Source organism: Rhopalosiphum padi, chromosome 4, assembly GCF_020882245.1.
Source record: "Rhopalosiphum padi isolate XX-2018 chromosome 4, ASM2088224v1, whole genome shotgun sequence".
Classification (NCBI taxonomy): domain Eukaryota; kingdom Metazoa; phylum Arthropoda; class Insecta; order Hemiptera; family Aphididae; genus Rhopalosiphum; species Rhopalosiphum padi.
Genome location: NC_083600.1, coordinates 18,779,079 through 18,805,029, shown reverse-complemented (window position 1 = coordinate 18,805,029; position 25,951 = coordinate 18,779,079). Strand labels below are relative to the sequence as shown.

The 25,951-nt window shown below is 24.8% G+C and overlaps 1 protein-coding gene across 1 annotated transcript in view; it reads right to left on the bottom strand.

The window, feature by feature from the left end:
- The window catches only part of LOC132930785 (FMRFamide receptor-like), a 71,848-nt gene extending 46,135 nt beyond the window's left edge, over positions 1-25,713 (bottom strand). Inside the window, exon 1 of the mRNA XM_060996830.1 lies at positions 25,148-25,713. The gene's annotated coding sequence lies outside the window, so the exon portion shown is untranslated. The remainder of the gene's footprint in view (positions 1-25,147) is intronic.
- Positions 25,714-25,951: the final 238 nt, after the last annotated feature.

Genomic DNA, 25,951 nt, shown 5'->3' with positions numbered 1-25,951 from the left:
AATAATTGTCCAAAATAAAAGAAGAAATGTATTATATTTTTGAGTTAAAATTTCAAAATGCTTTGACCAACACGCAAATACACGAATAAAACACGAAAAAGTTTTGTCGAAAATGAGTGCAACAAATAAGTAGGGGTGTATAGTAAGTAGTAACAGATGTGAAAACATACTAATATGAACGAGGTTAATTACTATTTTAAATTGTAATAGTTTCTAGTAGAGAGTATGTACAAAGTTCAAATGAATCATTCTAAATCTATCATAATATTGTATGTTTAATGTGTTTAATATAAATATATCTACAATTTGCACAATATTATAATTATAGATATTTTTAAGTATAGTTGTGAATAAAAATAATAATCAATTTATGGTGGTAAGTTAATTCGGCGTATTTCCTTTAAATTGCTTTTCGTTTATTAATTGTGTTATTTTATGGTAAATTATTCTGTTAATTCGATAAAACATGATTTTTTTACTATTTTTTTTTAAGATTTAATTTGTTCATAAATTAAAATAATGTATTTTATCTTAAAAAACAGATAGTGGAAATTTTAATATATATCCATGTATTTATACAAAGATATACTTTACTATGAGAACATATACTGGTATATTAAGCAAGATACAGTTGCTTTATAAAGGTAGTATAAAGTTACTTGTATAAAAAATGTTCATTAAAACTGTATATTATATTATTTTCAATAAGCTTATGTCACATTTTTAATTAAAAACTATGTTAATGCTTAAGATTTCTTATTTCTAATAATACGTACAACTTTACTAGTTTAAACCCAATTTCTAATAACATTTACTAGAAGGTACTTAGTATTTGTATGAAGCAAAAGTCACTTTTGATGTATCATGAAAGGAAAATAAGTAATGTTTTGTGTTTTTTGGTGATAAAAACCTTTTGGACTTCACCGATGACAAATTGCTTAACCTTAAAATGTCCTTCTAAAACGTGTTCTTTTTTTACTGTCTTATTTTTTGTTCAGCGTTGTTAGCAAGGATTTCAGAATTGTTTCAAAGAGATAAATTTGAAAAGATTTTCTCAATTTTTTTTCATAATGAAACGCATTTTAAATCATAAACTTCAGTAAATTGGATGCTAGTACTATAAATACTATATAAAATATATATTTTTGTTATTTTTTATTATTATTATTTCACTAAATGTCTTATATATTAAACCATAATCTATTGTGATAATAACAAAATAAAATTATATCTAATTTAATACAGTAAATTAATAATTAATAAGTAGGTAATTATCTATATAGTATATAACTATAAACATTATATAAAGGCTCATGAGTCATGAGTAACGTAAACATTAATATAGGTAATAGTTAAAAGAAATCTCGTAGGTATATCATATGTTTGATAATATGATTTTCAAGTATATGAAAATGTAGATAAAAATACATATAAATCTTTCGAACGTAAAAATTAAATTTACTCTTATAGTACGGTAAATATTAATGAATAAACAAAAAATATGATTAAGGCCTTAAGAACTTATATATATTTATTAAAACTAAGTGCGGTTTTAAATGTTTACATTGGTATATAAGCTTAATTAAATACTGTTGGGTTGAAACGCGTATAAACAATAACATTTTAACATTTAAATTTTTTGTAAAAGTTATAAAAAGATTTGGAGTTACTTAACAGAATACTTTAATAAGCTATCTTCGGTACGTATTTTGAATTCAATTTTAGATTATCAGCGATTAAAGTTATTTTGTTTAACACTTAGGTATCAGAGCAGTAAGAATTTTATCTATAGTAAACATCATCTTATTAGGTCTTACTAGGTCGTAAGTATGCAATGTACATTGAACACGTTGAAGAATTGTTTAAATCAATTTTTTATTCTGAGAAAATAGCAATTGTTACAGTAATATTGAGAAATATCCTCAATATGACTGTAGCAAGTACCACACTTAACAAAGACTTGATATGTTTTATTTGGTGTTGGACTTTGTGTATATAGTCTATACAACTATATTATATTATAATTTATAATTTCACTAAATATTGTATGCAAACAATCTAAATACATTATTTAGTTTTGATTAATTATTGTTTAAAATCAAATAAAAACTAATTCCAATATTTGTTCTCTTGGCAATTGTTTTATATTCATCTCATAATAACGCGAAAATATAATTTAGGTACCGTTTATTATCATTTGTATGTATACTATCTATAATCAATTAACTGTAATTGCAATTGTGTAATTATGTTACGGTAATGGGCGTTATCATCAAGCTAAAACCAAATTGCTCACCTAATTATAATTTATACAGTCATACTGTCTTCTTCTAAGCTATGAAAATGTAATTATTTTATAAATAATTCTAAATCAATTATAGTTTATAGTTTATACTAAAACAATATTTTTTATATTATTAAAAATAACTGTACTTTTGATAAATATCTGATTTAACTTTAGCATTTTATCAACAAATTTAATATTTAATACTGTACTTTTTGACAGCAAAATACAAATTACCATAATGCAATTGAATACGAGTTAAATAATTCCAATGATGATTTTAACTCACAATTTTAACAATTGTAAAATAATATTTAAAATTTAAATGAATATATAATTGCATCATAAATACAACATCACTTCACATGAAATACTTTATACATTTCGTACATTATTATTAAAATAATGTCTTATTTTTTATAAATAATAATATTATAATCTATTATAGGTACTTGGTAAAATCGCAAATATAAAAATAATAATATTATACATTTTATTTTCAATATTTTTTGTGGATATATTTATTATTCGGTTATTATCATTATTTAATTTATAGAACTTATTTATTTAGATATTATGAAAAGGTTGATATCTTCAAGAATTTCAAACTATTGTTTTAGCTGTTTAACACGTTACAAAGCTATAAAATTACTATCTATATGCCTACCGTTATTTGTAATAAATGCTAAATGATCCGATAAGTAAAAGTTATAAGTACGTAAAATAGTGCAATAACTTAATATAAAGTTACCAATCGAATTATTTACAGGTACTAAACACGTAACATAGATAATGCGAATTCAATTTTACTCAAATGGCAAATGACTCGAGAACATTCGAAAAATCTAAATATAGCCAAATTACTTGTTCACTGAAAAGGCTCAATAGAGTGATCGCTTTACAAATATCATGACACAAAATATTTGTGCTATGAACTATAACAGTTTGATAACAATACTGATAGAAAATATCAATGGAATTAAAAAAGACTATACATAAATACGTTATTTTAAATCAAAGATAACCGTATAAATATCGTTTATATATTTTATGATCTTGAGATAACTTTGAAAGCTAAGAAAGACATTTGTATAAAATATATCGAAACATAACCGCTATAATAACTGGGCAACAAACATTTTGAAAGCATTTATATTTTTCAATACAATTTACCATCAATTTAATGGCTTTTAACTTTAAATATAGGTATTTTAGTTTTAATTTTTCTCTAAGTATAATAAATTGTTTAGTAGTATTACGTGACATTTTCGGGTTAGCGTTTATTTTACTTTACATGTGTATGGTGTATGTATATCGAGTTATATTAAATAGTTTAAAATAACTACAAGTAAAAAAATATATATTTGCGCCGCAGCTATGTGTTAACTAAATACCTATGTAAGAGAATGTCAAGAACGGGATCTTCATTATCGTGAAGAAATGAAAAATTACACACTTTAAAACACTACAAGACAAATGTTCGTTATTGAATGTCTATTTGTTTTAACATGTTGTGCTTTTATTGAAAACAACAAACACGAATTATTCACCATAATGTATGGTAGGTACGTACATTATTGCTATCCATTCGATTTTATTTTTAAATGTTCAATGAGAGTATTAGACGATAACATTAATGACCAATTTTAATGTGTTAAATAATAAACTATGGATGTGAATAGAACAGGTTAAGTATGGGTACCATAAATACTATAGGTACATATTATCTACAAAACAGTAGTTAAAGTGTGACATTTTTAACTTATTTATTTGTTTTTTGAAAATAATAGTTTATCTACTTATCAATAAAAATAGGTTATAGTGATAAACTTATATAACATATTATACTGTTTACATTTTAATAAAATTTAGTATGTTGAATTCTTGAACTTCAGCAGTTCAGCTTACGTGAAAATGTTACATTAAAATAAAAAAAATATGTATCACGATGTTAGACGGTATTTATATTTCATTTTAAATTAGTACCTACATAGTTTGCATTATGAATACAAATATTAGATACTATAATAAGTATAAACTAAACAAAATCATACTATTGATACTAAGGTGTACGTATCACACATAAATTTATTATTATTATAAAATCGTGTATCGTTGAAATATTGAGCAACCGTATCGCAAGATTAAATGGAAAATTATTAATAAAACAACTTTTTCATAACTTTAATAAAATGTTTTTTAATTACTAACCTACTAAAATTATGAAATATGAAACGAAGTCTACACCCTTTGTAACTTCTTGTGCAGTCGATTTTATTAAAAATCATTTTATTATTCTAGGTAGCCGTCAATCAATTTTTAAATAAATCGGTGAAGTGTAAAATAAATAATACTATATAGAATGGTAAATAATAGTGAATTTCAATAACACTGCTATAGTTAATACTCAAGGTGACAGCTTAAGATTTAAGAACAATTACTACTAAAACTCAAAAGTAAATACAAATCTACAAAGTGGAGAGTTCTGACTTCTAGGTTTGTTTTAATGGAGGCGCACATTTTTAATTAATTTTACAAAAAAAAATCAAATACGTGCAGGATATTTCATTTCAAATTATGAGTTTATTTAATGGATTTAGAAATACGAACTGTACTAAAGTCATTATTCCATACAATGTTTATCTCGAAAATATAAACGCGGCTCTGCTCCGCCAGTGGCGGTCTGGCACGCGGCAACCCGATGATTTCAGAGGGACCTTTTGTTTTCTATTTAGACGTTACGTAAGTATTAAGTATACCACCTTGGCCGCCGTGGTATAAAATCTGCTGCCTCGACCGCGATTTAAATTCAGCTACCGCGACCCACGTTATTCTGTATACAATATTATGTGCGACGATTATTACAATATATTATCGATATGTAATCAATACGCTCAATCAAAATGTGGTCCGTCTTTAAGTCATTCACTCTACGCGTGTTGTGCCATTTGATTGTCGGCCTAACGGTCAACAGTTACGACGCGTCATCATAGCCGAGTGTGTATTTTTAGTGCAGGACGTACAGTGTGGCGAAATTCTATAGCGGAACAATGATAATAGTTATAAATTATAATCAATAACTCCGGACCCTGGCATCGGAAATAAAAATAGTTATAAATTATGATCAATATCATCTCCGGACCCCGGCGCGACGGAATGTGTCATCCGTTTCTCGAGGATTACGATTTATGAGCCTATGGCGGGAAGTCGGGATTAGTTTAGGTTAGGTTAGGTTAAGACATACATTGTGTTATCTTTATTAACACAAATTCCATACATAGCGATAGGCAGAGTTGTTCATAAACTCTTACTACCGTTGTATTGGCATTATTTTGGAATTTATTGTACTTGAATATAAATTAATTTGCATGTATTCCTAGTTTAATGTGTGAATGCTCAGCTGTGACCCAGTAAAATAGTAACGCGGTGTATAATATTTTTTTTAATGTGATGTATTATTAAATTGTAAAATGTATTATTAAATATGATGATGGACTATCATCGTTTCGTTTATTGTATTTACGTAATTTGAATGTGTGTGCGCGTGTTTGTAAAACACAAATTTAAGCGATTTTAATATTATATTCAATGCCACTCTGTCCCGAATGCATTTATTTCAATTTCTTATGAAGTAGAAATCGATTTGACAATTTTAAACATAATATCCATATGATACACATTAATAATTAACAACCAATAAAAATAAATGACATAAAAACGGTCGTTAATGTGAAATAATTTAATAACTGCATAACATTTTCTGTAAATGTGTCGCTCCCTGCAAAGTTGCAACTAATTTTCGGTACGTTTGATGTATCAGTGGATGATTATATTATTAAAATCTGTGCTATGATCACACTCGGCACACTTCATTACGCTCTACGATAGGTTTGCTCTAGTCCGAATTTCTTCACTCTTAAATATAAATTGTATAAGGTGAAAAATTAATAACGCCTCATAAATAAAAACCCTCTACTGTACCTATTATATACTTAAGCATTTATAACGTAAAATATTATAATATAATATGCATTGTACAGGCTCATAGCTATAAAGCAAATTACCACAATTTTAAAAAGGTTAGTCTGAAAATAATTTCCCATTTATTTACAACAAATTATATATTTTAATTCAAACCAGACATTAAAAATATATTAATTCAAACGTTGTTTTCAATTTATGATTAGTATTTCCGGTATTTCGAGGAAACTCGATATTTCTAAAACTAGGTATTGTACATTAAAACTTATATACCTATACATTTTCAGTAGACAAACAATTGAAATCCCATTACGGATTTCAAACAATGTATAGGGTGATTCACTTACTTCCATTTTTCCTTTTGTAACTAATGTATTTTTATACATAACTAAAGATTCGCTATTTTTGTATGTACATTTTTAAGCAGATTTCCAACTTTGACCTAAATCAAATAATTAGTTTTTGAGTTCTTTAACATTGTGTTACCTACAAAGAATAATAATAAGAAAATGTGTCACGAAAATGTATTTGCAAGATATGGAAGCTCTAATGTTTTGATATGACCTAACTGGTCTTATGGAAGATGATGAACATTTATCTATTAGATATATATAACATTTTTTATAATTTATAAAAAATGGTATTGAAGTATTATACATCGTATCGATTAAACATAAAATATATTTTATATTTTTTTGTTAAACAATTTTTAAGAAATATTATCCTCAGTACATACTGTATAAAAGTATTTTTGATAGACTAATCAAAATGTTCATAAAGTTATTGGGTTACCAATTTACAGAAAAAAAAGGTTGGTTCTTATTTGAAAAAGAAACTAACGTCACAACAGGTCACCCCTTAAATGGTAAAAATTTTAAAACATGGTGCTTAAGTTTACTTAAAATTTAAAAATAAAATAGAATTTGAATAAATTCATTATTAAAAGAAAAAAGGGGTGCTAATTATGCATACTGAATCATCCTGTATTTTAAATTCAACACCCTTGTGGAATTAAAATTTGATATTATATTCTGTACAGTGTACATCACACGATTTCCGACCAACTTCAATGGTCCGATATCAATCGAGTTTTACGACAGAGGCAGATAATTACCTATTAATTATTATAGTTATAAATAACCTTCAAACATATAATATGTTATGTTGTTACTCTTATATTTATCTAACATTTACTTCTTTACTATCTGCTAATTATATTTAGTCAAGATTTTAAGTTCTTATATTTTATTTTAATTTATAAATTATATACAAATGTATTCTATTATCTATTAAATGGTAATAATTTATATTATATTTTACACATTTTAAAATTTATTTGGCTTAATTTGATTAAATATTGAAATTAGGTTAGGTATTATTGGACTTTTCAAACAACCTATTAAACGTAATTAATAAAAAAATAAGGAAACTATTTCTCGTTTTAGAAATGTTTTCTTGATAGATATACATTTTTTAAATATAAAAAACTTTAATTCGTTCTACTCATACTCGCATTCGTGTATTCTATTATAAATGTATATTCCATTTCTATTGTCGGGTTTAAAAGCAAGTAATATTATGGTTACTATGGGAGGTGTATGGTCACGTAGGAAAACATTCGAAGCAGTGATTAAGTTAGATTGCCCATCGGGTATATAAATAAATAATAACAGTGGATGCTATTACAATAACTGACCAGCGCTCAAATAAGTGATATTTTCACATTTTAAAACTTAATTTGTATGATACAAAATTCTTAGTTTTTCTTTGGAAGATGAGATTAATTCTTTGTACAGAAAATTAAAATTATATCTGCTTAAAATATTTTTACTTATTTTTACTTTAAAGCCTTGAGACTGTTGAAAAATTTTAGTTCTTAAAACTTATTTAAAACTTCATAATTTGTATTATAAAAAGTTTAAGATAAACCCTTTTATTAAAAAGATTATCAAAATCATCAATAAACTTACTAGATCGTATAATTTTAACAGTATATAAAACGGTTAATTAATTATAAATTTTGACTATTCGGCTTAAATCTTCGAATCTTAATCATGACTCCCGGTTTGTTTAATACAATATAATATCTGAAGTTCATAAAATATATAAAAATCTCATAGACTCAATATATGATTCACTTATATATTTGTACTATTGCTCACTCTCTGTTTTCATTTATCAAATTCTGATTTAAGGAATTTTCAAGTATAGTTAAAAATTTATTAACCTCCGTGTATATAGATAATATATTATTATATCAGATAAAACACAAATAAACACAAATTTATTTTTGTAGTTTACTCTCATTTTCGTCATTTATATTTCTAAAATGTGATAGCTAATCATTGTAGGTAATGAAAATAATAAAAATGTACACACTATAAATTTGAAATCGAGATTCATTTACCACCTAATAAATTATTCAAACTTTCCACCTTGATGTTCCAAACACGATTCCAAACGTTCTAAAAATTATATTAATATGACAGCGTTTATTAGGTCTTCTCTCAAATTATGAATTAGTTAGTGTTTATTTATTTACTAACAATTATTTAAAAATATCAGAGATATTATTTTTTGTATGATATGATTTTTGAATATGAGTTGAACATAGTTAAAAAGAGGTTATTCGTAAGTATTGAATTTTGACGTTAAATTTTATTTGTCAATTTTGTAATAAGAAAAAAGTTATTATACAGAAATTGTTTTTGAAAAATATACTCTAACTGAATCTATATTGAAAAAATAGTATTTCTATTTAAAAAAAGTAAGTTATATTGTGCGTGAACGTATCAATAGGGTTCAAAATTTAAAAATTGTTTTAAAGTGTGTATATCAGTATTCCTTTTCATTCTCTAAAAACCCCATTTCAATAGAAAGTCATCCAATTGAAATATTTAATGGTATCCCTTAGCGTGAAAATACTATATATGCACAATTTCAATATTAATTATTTTTGGGTTGTATGTTGATAATAACTCTTACAAGATATATATAGAATGAATAAAAATAAATTTGTGTTCGCGGATCAGACTAAAATTTACAAATAAAAATGTCATTAAATGTACTTAAAATAAACTTAAAATAATTAAAGAGAAATGAAATATTTTTTTTACTATGCTAGTGTGAGAGCAATTCATTTTTAAATCTTATGAAAAGTAAACGTATGTAAACGTATATATATATATATATAAATTTTATATACCTTTATATAAAAGTGTGTGTATATATATTTTTTAAATACAGGTAGATATTATCAAATATTTGCCACAAACAACCAAAAAACCGTTTTGTAATAATGGATTATTTTTTAAACAATGTTGAAAATATTATTTGTATTTTTAATTTTCTTTGTATATTTAAAAAGCAAAGGAGTACCTATAATAATAAGTATATAGATATACATTGTTATATTATTTTATCAATACTTTGTATTCTAAACATTTACATTTTTTTTTTTATTTTAATAAAAGCTTTTAATAATACGAATAGTGTATAAATTTTATTTATGTGTATGAAATATTTTTTTTCCACTCATAAATTATAAATTATGAAATTTTACGCGGACAGTAGATTAAATAGATCACAATATTAAATTGGTTTTAATAAAATATGGTCAATATAACTTTATATTATATAATATCATATGTTTTATAAATATCGACGGGTATATGTTAAATACATAAGACAAAGGGTACGTAACACGTGGTTCTGTTAATTATATGTAGTAATTGGTTTAAAGTTTGAACACACTAGCCGTTATATTTGTATAATAAATTACAATTTTTTTTTATTATACATCATCAAAATAAAAATGTTTGAAATCCAAATATTTATCCTGAGCCTATGGCTATATTAGATACTTTGTACTTGCCAGGCTCTTGCAATTTAGTGATTATTTTCTTTTTCATGTTTAAAAGTATAACAGTTATTTTTCACGTGTCAGTGCCCTTGAAGACGAAAACGAACAACCACAGTATGTCTAACCGTTATAACTCTATAAATACTTGTAGAGTTCAGAATTATATGAGTTTTATATGTTTTTCAAAAAAAAACCCAACCTTAGTAATATTCATGTATATCATTGTTTATCTCAAGTACCTACGCATGAAAAAATATTAAAAAATTTAAGAATTCTATACAGTTATACAGTTAAATAAAGAATAAACTAATAATTCATCAGATTTTCTTACATGATATAAATATCAATTATCAATACTCATCAATCATCATATAATAATTTATACAAAATTAACTTTGCACAAAAATACAAAATTCGTTTTCAGATAAATTTTAATACTATTTTAAGAATTTAAATATTCATTCACATATTAAAGCTACTATTTTACAATGTCATATTAATATATTATAGCGAATAAAACTACATAATTAAAAAATAAACTAACATAACGCATAAAATTGAAAATATTTCGATCATTTCATTTACAAAATATATTTATTTTTTTTACATTTTTTTTAAGTTACGAATACATTTTTCCTTAAACGATGTCGTTTTAATATCGATATTTTAAAACTAAGATATAAGTAACTTAATTTATAAAAAAAGTTAAAAGTATATAATATACATACATGATACATATATTATGTATTTTGTTTTATGGATCTAATGCATTACATTAATTGTAAATTTTATTTACAAGGTGACTATTGAACTACTTTTTTTATATTTAATTATTAATAATAAGATCTAATTTTGGATATTCACTATATATAATAATATATAATATACTTAATCATAATATATAGATATTAAAAACGTATACAAACCTACAAAACAGATACATTTTCTTTATATTTTACCAAATTTAGAATTTGAAAATTCAATTATCTAATATCACAAAATGTATTTTTGTTCATTTCTTCCACGTCAAATAGCAAGTTCACGCATGTTACCCAAAGGTATTATATTATTTTTACTATAGTCAGAGGCGTAAAAAATTAGACGGGGTCATCATAAGATTCGGTCCACTAATACAAAAACAAGTTTTAATAAAAATATATAGAACATGACTTATGCAATGTCTCAAAATCTCATAAACAAATCTATTCTTGTCTACCTATATATTAAAATCCCCTCGTATATAAAATTATTCTTTGTTCGTTTCATCTTTGTAGAAACTAGATACTGATTAATGTAATTCTTCTTTTTCGTTATACCTACTTAAGATGATTTTATACTATAATTTAAAAACAAAAGGTATACGTGTTTTTCAAATCACTATCAGATTATTTTGGATCACTACTAAGTACCATACTTGATATTTTGATTGGTAAGTGCACACAAACTATTACGTCTTGCTTTTATAGATATTACGCAGAAGTTCTTGTAGCCGTTTAAAAATAAAAACGTAACAATTCTTTAGGTGACTTTGTTTAACCTTAATGCCGTCAATTTAAATTTAAGAAAATTCCGATTGGTACACATAATTATAAAATTTGTAACATACCGCACGAATGAATATTACCTATAACAGTTATATAATATGTTAATTCAAATCATATCCTAAAATTGCATCATCTCTAAAAACCAATTGTCTTATAATTCGTTTTTATAGTAATTTAGTACATATTAGAACTGATTTAACACTTTTAATTTGTATAATGTATAATATGCATGGTGATTTGGTGGCGTAGAGTGGTTGAACTCGAAAGTGTGTACGAACGTAACGCTTTTCAACTGTAACTATTAGGTACGACGATGAACGTTTATACCGTATCTGTAATGAAGTATATACCTATAATAATATATTGTCTTTGCTATTAAATTTATACAAATGCTGTAAATCCTTGTGTTTAACAATCAAGGCGCAACGAAAAGGCTTCGTATTTACTTAACGCCATTCTATTGAGTGCATCGACAGCGACACTAATGACTATAATGATTCCGACTGCCTACTATATATTAAAGTTTGTCGACCGACTTGGTGACTTCGTGGTATAATGATCAGTTATGGTATATCCCTCTTATCGATCGTTTTCGTGGTTTCGATTTCAGTAACACACATATATGTATTTTTCGTGTGTATAAAAGTGTAAGTACAGAAAAGTTTGAAAACTCTTAAATTTATGTGATCCCAAATTAATAATTTTCAATTTCAACGATGATTAAACGTTACACAACAATAATAACAGAATAAATATTAAAATCATAAATTAAAAATATTTTGACTTATTTCATTATAATACGCGAATTATGATACTCAAACAGCCTACATAAATTGTTTTCATGATTTCAATACTTAAGTATAACATTACCATCGATCACATTTAATAATAATATCATGTTAATTTTATCGATTACCAAAGAATAATTTACTCAAACGGAGGTTACAATATGTATACCTTTTTTATATTCCTAATGAAATAAAAATAAGATTATATTACGTTAATCAATGTATATACTATATATAGTATATTATAATTATACGAACTAATATATATGTAATTATTTTGTTTTACTTTACTTTACTTTCTTTTGACACGTGTAATTTCTAAATCAATGACTGATTTTATTTGGAGATATTTACATTTTTATAGGAATGCCTTGAAAAATGTCTATTTTATAGTAACACGTAGAGTATAGATCCTAGACCATATTATAATACACCTATTGATATATAATTTTATAATATATTTATATACTTTTAAGATTAATTTATAATTATAATATGTGCACCTACTATAATTACTATAATACATTACTATCATTGTCGTGTATATACTTCACGGGCACGGTATACAAAATAAAAAAACTTAGGTTCTACCATCTAAAAATAAAAGACGTTAATAAAATGTTATTGTCACCAAAATATAAAATGTTTAGGTTATTCTTTGCAAAAATAAATTTATACTATTTTGAACTTGATTGTTACTCATTTAATATCTATTTCCGTCTTCCTAATTTTTTTTTTAATGTTATTATATATATATACATTTATAAATGCTGAGTTCATTAAAAAAGGAACGTCGAGGTGAAATAAATGAACCCCTTTGTTGAAGTTGCAGATTATGCAGAGACATACCCTGCTACCTTGTGCATACGTCTATGGATATACGATTTTAACTATTATACTTTTAATATACATTTAATATTGAAAAGTAATGTAATATTTTATTATTATTTAGTACATGTATTTTATTTTCTTGGTTAAATGCTTATATTACATGGTTTACGGTCTGTCGACGCACAATGTGTAAGCTTTATTTTATTTACAAAGTATAGAAGTAAAATTTAAATATTTTATATCTTAAATTATAAGATTGTGATGTGAATGATGTGATGCGGAATCAAGTAGTAGATATTTAAATTTAAATATGTTTATATGTTCAATGTATGACATCGTGTTCTTTATAGTTTAAAAATGTTTCGATTGAATACTGTAAAACTTTTAGTTTTCTAGGTTAAGTATTATTTAATAAAATATCAATCATTTTTTAATCTTTTGATAAAATAATAAATATAAAAAAAATATTAATAAAAATATATTGTAAAGAGTACCTAATCATTATTATTAACATATTTAATTTTAAATTCAGCAATCCAAGTTCATAAAATAATTATTTAAAAAAAAGAACATGAATATAAATTTTACAGTAAATATAGTATATACAGTATGATAATATTGATAAACAAGCATGTATAATTTTTATTTTTATTATTTTATAGTAATTATTATAACTAACAGTTCAGACGACTTTTGGGTCTAAAATCGTAGTGATAAAATATGCGAAAGATTTTATATCAAGAAAGTTACTAATTACTAATCTTACTAATGCTTGTGAACAACAATCAACTTATGAATACTGATTAATAAACAATAATTATTAATATCAATGATTAAAAATTAATAACGTAGTAATTACTCGTGTATTGTAAAAATTTACCTGAAAAATATGTATGACACTTCATATTCCGACAGATAATAGAAAATATTTTTTAGAGTACTTCAATGTATAAAAATCGAATTTCGAATGGGTAGTTAATTAGTTATAAATGTTAAAACTTTTTAAGTATTTAAAGTTATAATGAGCAGAGTAATGAACTAGCATTCTGAAGGGTCCCCTGTGCAATATACTCATCTCATCGAAACTTTAATTTTAATTTCTAAACTTATATCAGTTATAAGTGTTATAACTAATTAACTACGTGTACGATATTTGATTAATACTTATCAAATTTTTACGGAAAAAAATATATTCTACTTAAGAATATGAAATTTAAAATTTAAAAAAGTTAAAACTTATAAAATTATAATGATAAAAATAATTTCAAAAAAGTTAAATATTCAAAATAACATCACTTAAATGGGTCACCTTGTATATTTGTATAGATACGTAATTAAAAAATAAACTTGTACTCAAAAAATTAAAAATTAACAATTTAAATAATTTATATGAAATTTAAAATACTACTGTATAATATCGAAATGCTTTTATTATTAACCATAATCACAAAAATAACATTTGATGGATAAATTGTATCCATTATGTATATATATATATTATATTGTAATATATTTTATTCGTATTATAAGAATATTCTAATATGTAATGGAATTTTTTTTTTTTTTTTAATCCCTATGAGAATGTTATCTTTAGTATTTTTCTTATTTATTATTCGAATTGATTTTTGGTTTATTTCAAATACTCACTAGTAAGCGCTGTATATTATAGTAACTACAGATGGCCCGCTATGATCAAAATGCACTTTTCTCTCTTTTTCTATAAATTTTCAAAATTTTCTTTATCTTTTATTTTATTATGCTAGTATGTATATTATTTGTATTTTTTAAAGTTACATGTTCTATAAAACCATCTCAACATAAAATATTAAAATATCCAACAGTATAAAAAAAAATTGTTTGGTATTTCTTTTGATTTTCCCTAGTATAGTGCATAAATATTTGATATTTTACGATCTTATTATATAGAAAATATAAAAATAACATAAAATTCGTATACCGAATTTTACCCTGCCATTTCTGCCTTGTATTATTTATTCGATTCAAGTTATCTTTTTGACGAATTTTTCAGATGACCTACTGTAACTTAAATTTTCTTACCTGGAATGAATCAGTACATGCACTTTATTGTTTTCATCTTATAATTTATTTTTTTTGGATTAATCTCGATTTTTTTTTTCAATTTTATTTAAATATTTGATTGCGGATACTAACGATATTACTCGGTTAAAAAATTATGTGAATACGGTACTGAATACAAATTCTACTTCATTTAAAATATTTAATAATATTCAATTTTATAATAACTTCCTTCGTAATATTAGTTTTTGATAAATGTATGTGTCTCTTCAAGAAATTCATACTATATAGTATAGAATATTTGACGTTAATAATATAGTCTCAACTGTAACTTAAACCGCTTTGTGCCATTATCATTTTCTTTAATCATTGTCAGTCAGAAAATATTTAAATATACCCTTTATATATTAACTATAATAGCGATTTCGATGAATGTCTTCTAATAGTATAGTTCTGGGTAACCTATTTAACATTTATAATTAATTTGAAATCATATTTATTTGTGGAAATAATTATTGTAAAAAAATGTGCGTTGGAAGTTAAAAAAAAACCATACGTTTTTTAATTGTAGAGCTATAATACATTCTTGAGAAATAAATATTTAAAATATATTATGTATTACTTATATACAGTATATATATATTTATATGGTGTTATAAAAATGCAATACTTTAAGCATATAAAAAAGTAAGTTATATCGTTAAAAATTATGGTTTCTTTAGATTATTTTTTTTTCATTTTAGTCAAAAGTAGTAACAATATATTGAAATACACTACATTGAATCTACTTTTTAAAATTCACTTTGAAAATAAATAATTCAAACTTCGAGATTCGTACACAGCATATTACACATATATATTCAAAACGATATGTAATAATATAGTAAAATTACCGTAATATATCAAATTTAGAAAAGCATATGGTACATTCACAAGGGATAATATTCACTACTACACATGTGTTTACTAAAACAATTAACGCATGTTTCAGTTATTGACCGCAAATAACGAAATTTTGATTTGTGCACTTCGTAATCATTTTCATAGCAACCAAGCGTATTTAGATGAATCGCAATTAATAAGGGTCACACGTATTGCAATGATCACGGCTAGCATCACGAGAAGTACTTGTAATAACCACTACACCTATATCCACACAAATCTAAAAGATATTTCTGAGTTTTAATTCTCTAATATTTTATTAGGTGTGTTTTCACATCGTAATACTTATACTGTTTGAGTGTACATTTACAGAGACAATTTATTATTACTCACTCTTTAATCATCGCACTTACCTACGTATTGGTGTAGATATAATATAGTATATAGCAAAATAAATCACGAACAAACAGTAAATACATATTATGGCTGATAGGTACCTCATAAAGGTAGGTATATGTTTTTCACTCACTGCACGAATGCATTATATATATATATATAATGTGCAATGTGTCATGTGTGGCGGTAACTTTGTAAAACAGATTTCGCCAAATTTCGGACACAGATTTCTAGAGACAGATATTATAAATAAAGGGAAATTGAACTGTTGATGACGCTTGGATGTGCGAATGGACGTGAATATGCTTTTCCCATGGGAATATTATTGTCATCAAACGCAGTACAGCTATAGGTATATCGCTCACCTATAAATATATATATATACATTTTCGGATACAAATTGAACTGACGTATATAATTTACCGCTTATTATAGTTTTCGACGAGGACGCACCGCGTGCGTATAAAATGCGATGGGCAGTGTGGGCGGTGCGTTAGGGCTGTATACGACCATCCGAAATTTAATATACTCAATGCGAATAAAACGCCATGGTCGGATTCCGAAGATTTTTCCGCACATTCCAGTTGAAGACGAACCGCTATATATCATATGATTTTATAGCGGTCGTGGTCACTGTCACCGCCGTTACCAGCAGTTATTATATTATCCAGTTTTGTGAAAAACCGCCAATGGCCATTCCTCAAAAATATTTATAGGTTGGTCCAATAACCAATAATTACCTGTGCTGCGGCTACGCAGAGTTAGATTAGATTAGGTAGTGGATCGCCAAGATCCAGTACGTACGAGTAATACTTCACTGTATAGTTTTAATAAATCGTGTACAATTTATATTATAAATATATCATGTATAATATAACTAATCCTTTGTATCGTATTGCCGAGAATGTAACGCATTAAAATACTAATAGATTTACACCCGATAAGCCAAGTTTCCCTAATAATTTATCGACATTTGCTTAAATATATCGGTATTGTTATGCTAATTGGTATTATTATTATAATTATTATAATTATTGTTTTATTAATTTACTATTTTCTGTATAATTAAGTATTTTATTGTAAATTTACTGTACATACATACCGAACCTTCACAGGCATTTATAATAATAACTAAATAAATATATATTATTATTATGTACATAGTACATAAATACGCATAAACACATAATAAATATACATATAATATAATAAAAATAAAAATTATATTATAATTTGTACGCATCTATAGAAAACTTATAATGGTTCAGGGACGTGTTAGAAAGGGATAAGATTTCATATAATAACCTACATTGATTATTTATTTAAAACAAATATTTAAAAAAAATATAAAATATAAAATATTTACGGCGATGCAGAAAGGGACTTTATTATTTTTTAAATGAATATTATTAAAAGTAACAATTTTTGTATTCGCGAATTGATTCTAAACGGAACTTTGCTAACCAAAAATGATAAAATAATATGATAAAATTACTGGTCTTTGTTTAATTGTTTAATTGTCATTATACATCAAACTTGTATTCATAGAGATAGAACAATGTATTAATAAAAGTAAATTAACCGTCTGAATTACATTATAGTATAAGCAATATCACAAAGGACAATGGGATAAGTCACAGCAGGTATTACTTCAATAAATGGTTATAAAATGTTCATTACTTAAATTTATTCAGCATAATTAACTACTAAATCATTTAAGATTAATATAAATTAATTTACTTTTTCGGTTAAAATTTTGTTTGAACTAAAAATAAATATTATACAAAAAACTAAATTATAATTTTCAACCCTAAGACCTCAAATTTTAATGAAAACCTTATAACATCAAAGTACAAATCAAGTATAAACTCCAGGTGTAAATTTCATATGGCGATTATTCATTCATCTTATTTTTTCAAAATCAAACTTTTTCTGAAAAATATTTTGCACAAACATTTTTCTTGTATCATTCAGGAACTATTGTTTTAATTATAATAGAAAAATATATATATTTTTTTTAATGAAAAAGTTGCTCTACTGTATAGTAGATATTGAGTGACTTTCGTCATCGAACAAGTTACTATAATTTATGTGCTTAATTTGAATTCAATGAAAAATCATCGCATATGAAATACAATGCTTAGAAGACAGTGTGTAGCAGTTTTTATTTCTAAAAGTATTTTATAATTTACATTTATACTACTTTTACGGAAGTTGGACTAATTTATACCAAAAAAATCGCCTACATAATAATTATTATGATATTATAAATATTGTTTTGTAAGTCAATACCAGCTAATGTACAGTAAAACGGTGTAAAAAAATGTATTTTTGATGGAGAATAAAATTTTTTATCAAAAATTATTATTATAGCCAAAAACTTAAAGAGTTGAAAATGTAAAATGCATATAAGCTTAATAATAACCGAAATATTTAACCACATATTTAATAGAACTTATAGTCCACATCACTTGGCCAATATTGAAACCAACACATCACTATAAATCTATAAATAACATAATACAAATATATAATGTTTTAATATTTAATAAATATATTTCAATATAGCTTTAAATCTTCACAATTCAACTGTTAAGTATTGATAAGACTATTGAAAATATTTAAATATTATAACTTTAAATTTAGTAACTTTAAGATATTTGTAAGTAAATACTTTGGTAAAACAAACTGGAAAAATTATGTAAATCCTAAGAATTAATATTATTTTATGCAAAAACTAGGGGATATATCTCATCAATGTATAATCATTTAATATCTATTCATAAACTATAATTAAAATTCTAATGAAGCATTCTGGAGTTTATAATAACTATAATAACAGTAACTAAATACTGATAATATGAAAATAAAAATAATAATGTACAACTTTATTGCATATAATTTATAATTCACAGAGTGATAAATATGAGTGTTTATTTATTTTTAATATTTAAAAAAATATTAATAAAACTTTAAGTAGGTTGTGAAAAAAGAATATAATGTCTCTCATATGTTGGTTATTAATCTGATATAATACAATAAACTCAAAGGAAATTAGATGCCTGAAAATTTTTAAATATATAACACTAAAAGAACACTAAAATAACAAAGATTATTATAAAATATATATTATGTGTCGGAAACGCAAGATATATTTTCATCCATAATTAGTTGAATAATACAAATAATGGTAGGTACTTATATTACTATAATAGTCATTATATAAACGCAATCAATAATACTTTACAAGTTTAAGCTTTTAGCGAAAACGAATTACAATGACAAGTTAGGTAGGTATATATTAAACAAGTACCTATATAAATACATATATTTAAACTTAAAAACGCTGCACTCTTAGGTATAGGTATCTACCTATAATTAATAGTATCAATCATATTAGTCCATGGTAAATTATTTATTATAAAAATAATAAAGAAAAATTTACAAATAACTCTTTAATATGCACACACATGGTAATAATATTATTTCGTATTTATTTATAACATATTAAGTCAATAATATTATTTTGTGAGATTCTGGATAACACTAAAAATCAGAAATATTGTAAGTAATTACGATTTATAATTTGAATTTTATGAAAGCCAAAATATGTCATTTAAATGTGTATTATTTAAAAGTTATTAAAATTATCAAATACAAACTGTAAAAATATATATAAGAAGCTTTTAATACTTGGAAAGTTTCATTAAGATACAGACAATTGTATTATTATAACTTAAGCGTTCTCTTATCTGTACACATGATTCATCCATGTGTAATCCTTATTATTACATTGTTTTGAAAAAGATCAACTCCAGAAAGCGTTGAAATTTCTCTTTCATTTAGAGTTAATACCTAGTATTATTATTTCAGTGACCTTTTATAATTTTGGTTAGACATGTGTGAATAATTCTTCTGAAGCATAATACTAACTGTTAATTAATATTCTTATTAAATATATATTCATAATATGTTTAATTATTTTTATTTTTATGAATATATATATATGAACTATAATATTATAAAAAAAAAATATAATTTAATGACTTATAAGCAGGTGTTTTTTTAATAACTGTTATACAATACTAATATGATTTAATTATCTGTAAGATTCAACTAAAAATAATTTAATATTTAAAATATAAAATTAATTAGATAGAAATTACTAATATCATTATGTTTTAAATTATTGTGGTATTTTGTTTAATTTAGTAATTTTTATCTTAATTGTATAGTATATATTTTACATAATAAAGCAGTAAAAAAGCTCAAACAATTTTTCATGTGGAACCTCTGTAATAAGTTGAAAGCATAAACTTAACTTTAAAGAGATAATTTGCTTAATATTTTAAATAAAATAGCAAAAAGCCACATAAAGAAGTTAAAAAGTATATCTTTTACCATTAATGATATGAAAATTTTGAGTTGACCAAACTTTTTTAAAATTTAAATTCAAATACTACAGAATGGCACCAAATTTCCGAGTCTCTAAAATACTCTTTTTTTTTTATCTAACGGGATTGATTATTTTTCTTATTTTTAACATAAATAATAATAGTATTAGTATGTTTATTACCCACAAAACTCAATTCGTTTATAAGTTTACAAAATAGAAAAATGCAATATTAACTTTAAGTATCATAAAACCAAAATAATTAATTTATGAAACTGGTAAGAATTTTTTGCGTGGACATTTTTTAATTTGGGGGATTTAAAATATCTAGTAAAGAAGATTAAATAATATTTCTTTAATAATTCAATATGACATTTTATTGGATAATTTAGAAGCGACAATTAAATTAAAACTTTACAATTGAATAAAAATGGATTATTACTATCAAGATCTTGATAAAAAAAAAAAAAAGTGTACTATGAAATTATTGTTATTGTGTTATTATTTACACATATAGTTACCACGCGGAAAAAAATTAGAACATAAATGACAAACTTACATAAATCGTGTTGAAATATATACAATATTTAATAACAATATGATATGTAATACTAAATATTAAATCCATACAGATTAAAAAAATAATTGTATTGGCAAATAAAAGTGTATAACACCTATATCAAATTTTATATCGAGGAGATCATCAAATATTTGAGTTATCAAGGATTCGTTATTTTAAAATAAAAAAAAAAAATAATAAAAAAAAATTATACATGATTACTTTTAAAAAAACAGGATATACAAATACAATGTAATATTTCCTTAAGTACAATAACTAATAATAATAAAATAAATCTATTTAAATTTTAGTATTAAATAACTAATAAAATAAATATTATGAGTATTATATTATTTAATTAAATAATTAAATGCTACTTTTAAGAAGTGTTAAAATATTTCATAATTAAATAAATATTGTGTGATTACACATCCTTATAAATAAAATACGTAAGTACTTATAATTTGAAATTAACAAATAATAAAAAATACTACCTCATACCTAGTTAATAATTCAATGTATGTGTACTTATCTATACCTAATCAATGATATATTGATATTATAGATGTATGAATAAATAAATCTATCTTAATGCTTCACGTACTTTACAATACAATTGTAAATTAATAATACATTTATATTTTATATGTATTGTAAAACAAGTTAAGCTAGCTTACTGGGATAGGTATTGTGAATACCTTTTGTAAAAAAAATAAAGAAAAATATGATGCCATTTTTCGTGGGATCATTCAAGTCATTAGTTGCTTGTTCACAAAGGTCTATAGATATACAAAAATAATATAATATTATTTTATATCTTATTGACAGTTTTTCAATAAATGCGCTAAAAGGCATGGTTAATACTTTTCCAACATTTCAAAATTGTATATTATGAACTCAAAAATATAACAATTGATATGATTGTTTTTTGTAATATAAAATAAATAATATATTTTATGATCGAAAAAAATGTAACTCCTTTTAGTTAAACTCTTTTATTATTATTATTGTTATTTAATTATAATTATAATTGTATAAGTTATGAAAATTTCAAACAATAATAGTAAAATATAATAAAAATTAATTTTTTTCCATTATATTTTATCATTTTTTTTTGACAAGAGCATATACTTAAATATAGCATTACGTAAAATAATATGAATTTATATAACGTATTATAAAATTCGTGTTTTTTTTTACCCGGCAGTAAGACATTATAGTTGATTTTTTTACACGATTAATACTTGTTATCATTGGAAAATGTCCAATTTAAAGAAATCTGTGTTTAAAAATTCTAATCGTGTTAAATAAAATAAGAAAAATGTGTCATACCCTGTTACATATAACAGGTACACACAAGCACTCAAGCACAAGTGTATTCAATTTATTTACACATCTTTTAAAAATTTAATTATTTGTCCAGGAATTTTTAAGAAACCACGAATAATTTTTTATAATATTAAGCTTATCACCGAACAAATTTCATACCAATATAGGCAATATTATGCTGTAATAACACCTAAAATTATTATTACATTTTTCAATATAGAATATGGTTTCTAAACTACTAAACATATTGTTTTACTTTGCTAGTTTCATGTAACTCAGATAGTAATATGCCCTCTAAGATATACATTTCAGTTACTTTATGTAAGTTGGTTTGTACACTGTGTGCACTTCGTCAACATGTTCTTCTAAAATTAGATGTACTATAGTAGCATAGACATCGGGAAAATATTATGATATAATGTAGATTACAATATAATACAGACACCACTAAAAATATAAAATGTATATAATATTATGATTGATTAATAATTATGAATAATTATATGTTTATTATATTAAATATTAATAGCCAATGTAATATAATATCGTGCATAATATGTTATTTAATATTTTATTTTATACTGTACATTTAAAGTCTAACGCGTTATTGCAAGTTTTTTAGCAATCTTATAAAATTACCATCATTTCTATTGATCAGTGCATAATGATAAGATTAACGAAGGTAATTTACATATTTGAAACAAATCCTTTGATATACATAATCCCTAATCGATGTTTTCCTAAGTTATAAACAGAATCTGATTTGAAAATACGCAGGACTGCTGATGGCGGGAGAAGTAAGTTATTGTTTAATAAAAAATACAATTTTAATTAATTGTGAATTTGTATTAAAAAATCTACACACATATTATAATATTATTATACATGACTGCAATTCTGATGAATAAATTATTTTTTTGTACTTACTTTTATATGTTTACAATACTATAATAAGTAATATACTAATATAATATTATGTATGTTCAGAATTTATACATTTAGTACAATAATTATTACTTATTAATTTATTGCTGTTATTAGTTTCTATATCATATTATATCTAGTAAAATTAATTATTTTCCATGTACTTCCTTTAATTTTACAATGTCAATAGAAACTCGTGTTAAATCATTATTATTGTTGTTGTTCAAGTTACGTAAGCAATTACTAATTTATTTTTATCTTAACACAGCATTCAACGACTTGTCTAGTACAATCAGAAGTCTATTGACAAGTTTATTATTAGTTTTTTTTAATTAAAATCTCATTAAAAAATAATTCATAACTATTTTAATATAACCCTAAAAAACCAAATATTCTTAAGTTTTTACTTTTGTTATTAGTATAATATTATCTAGATCATTGAATTTTGAGAAAAAAAAAGTACGATTTGTAATTTGCTTTCAAAAACCAAACACTCAATTAAATTATTAATTAAACGGGATCAACAATAACAATATTATCCATCATTACTATAGTGCTATAACGCCTTATAATTTTAATATGTATACAAATTGCACTACTAATAAATCGGTTAAATTTTATTAACATATCATAAAGAAAAAATATTCAAATTGTTGAATTATAAAAAGTATAAAATATGTTATTTCTTTTTTCCGATAACTCAAAAAAATACGTAATAATATAATATATATATTACATAAGTTATTCTCGTGAGATAAAATAAGTTTATATAACATTGTAATTTATAAAGCAATGCCTTACAATGCCCAAGTGACATTGACATAGGTACATTGATAAATTGAGATTTGAAAAGTTGAAAGTTAAAAAATAAAAAACAATGACAAACCGCGCGCGTTCGTCCCCTACAAAATACGAACCATACAATATTATAACACGTTATAACTATGTAAGTTTAATATAAGGTACCACGTCGAGCAAAAGAAAAAAATCCTCTCGTCTCTCTAATATCCACACTAATTATTCCAGCTGCAAATCCCGTAGAAGACGAAAAAAGAATCGGCAAATAGATGCCCCAGCCGACGTAATACAATTTACAAATAACTTCTGGAGAAAAAAATACGTAAGTACACTATATAGTATATATACCCAAGGCGCTATACTAACGGGTAACCCCCCCCCTTATCTCACACGTCTCCGCGTAAATTGTTTTCTCTCCGTTATGCCCACATGTCTAATTATTGCGCTTATTTGTCATTATAGTTATAGTACATATTATTATAAAGATTGAAAACACACAAGTAATATTATATTTTTAGAAAAAATGTGACACCACTTACCTGTCCAACATTTTAACGAAACATATCATGTAATATTCAAATATAACGCGTGTACGACGCGCGGCGTGGTTTGAGGTAACGAGTCGAGGGGGCTAGGGGGAACCGGATCCGATCCGGGGGGAAGAAGGGGGGGTGGTGGGGAGTCGGATGTAGGAAAACCGAATGATACAATCGGCGCGCGTTATACACGTCGCGAGCGGTATAATATTATATTATACGAGTGGATAGAGGACGGCGGACGAACGTGTAAACGTTTGTATTATTATACTATTCCAAATATTAGTGCGATGTGACAATTAATTTAATATCGTGCGAGTACATTATAATATATTTTATTAATAATATGATACTGTCGTGTGTCTGACGGTGATGTTTTGTGGGCAGCGGCAGCGGCGGCGGCGACGACGACGATCAAATCACCGCGTGTCGTCGGCGCGGACGACGAACGCGCGAGTGTCCGCGGCGTGCGCGTAGTATTATATTATTATTCAAATGTGTATTACGCGGCGGCGGCGCGTCCGTGGCGGCGGCGACACACGACGACGCGACTGCTGGCGGCGGCGGACTCGTCGGTCGGACGGCCGGCGCGAGTACGTGTGCGTGTGCTTTACGCCGGCGGACGGAGGCGCGCGCGTGTGTCCACGTCGAGCTTGCCAAGCGAGCGCCTCGTACTATGTGTGCGGCTCCGACGTCGCGCACCCCCCCGCGGTCTTATGAAATTATGTTTTGTTTATCGATAATTATATAACTATATACCTATACCTAATATTAATACGACGATTTTGAAACATCCAAGTACAATCG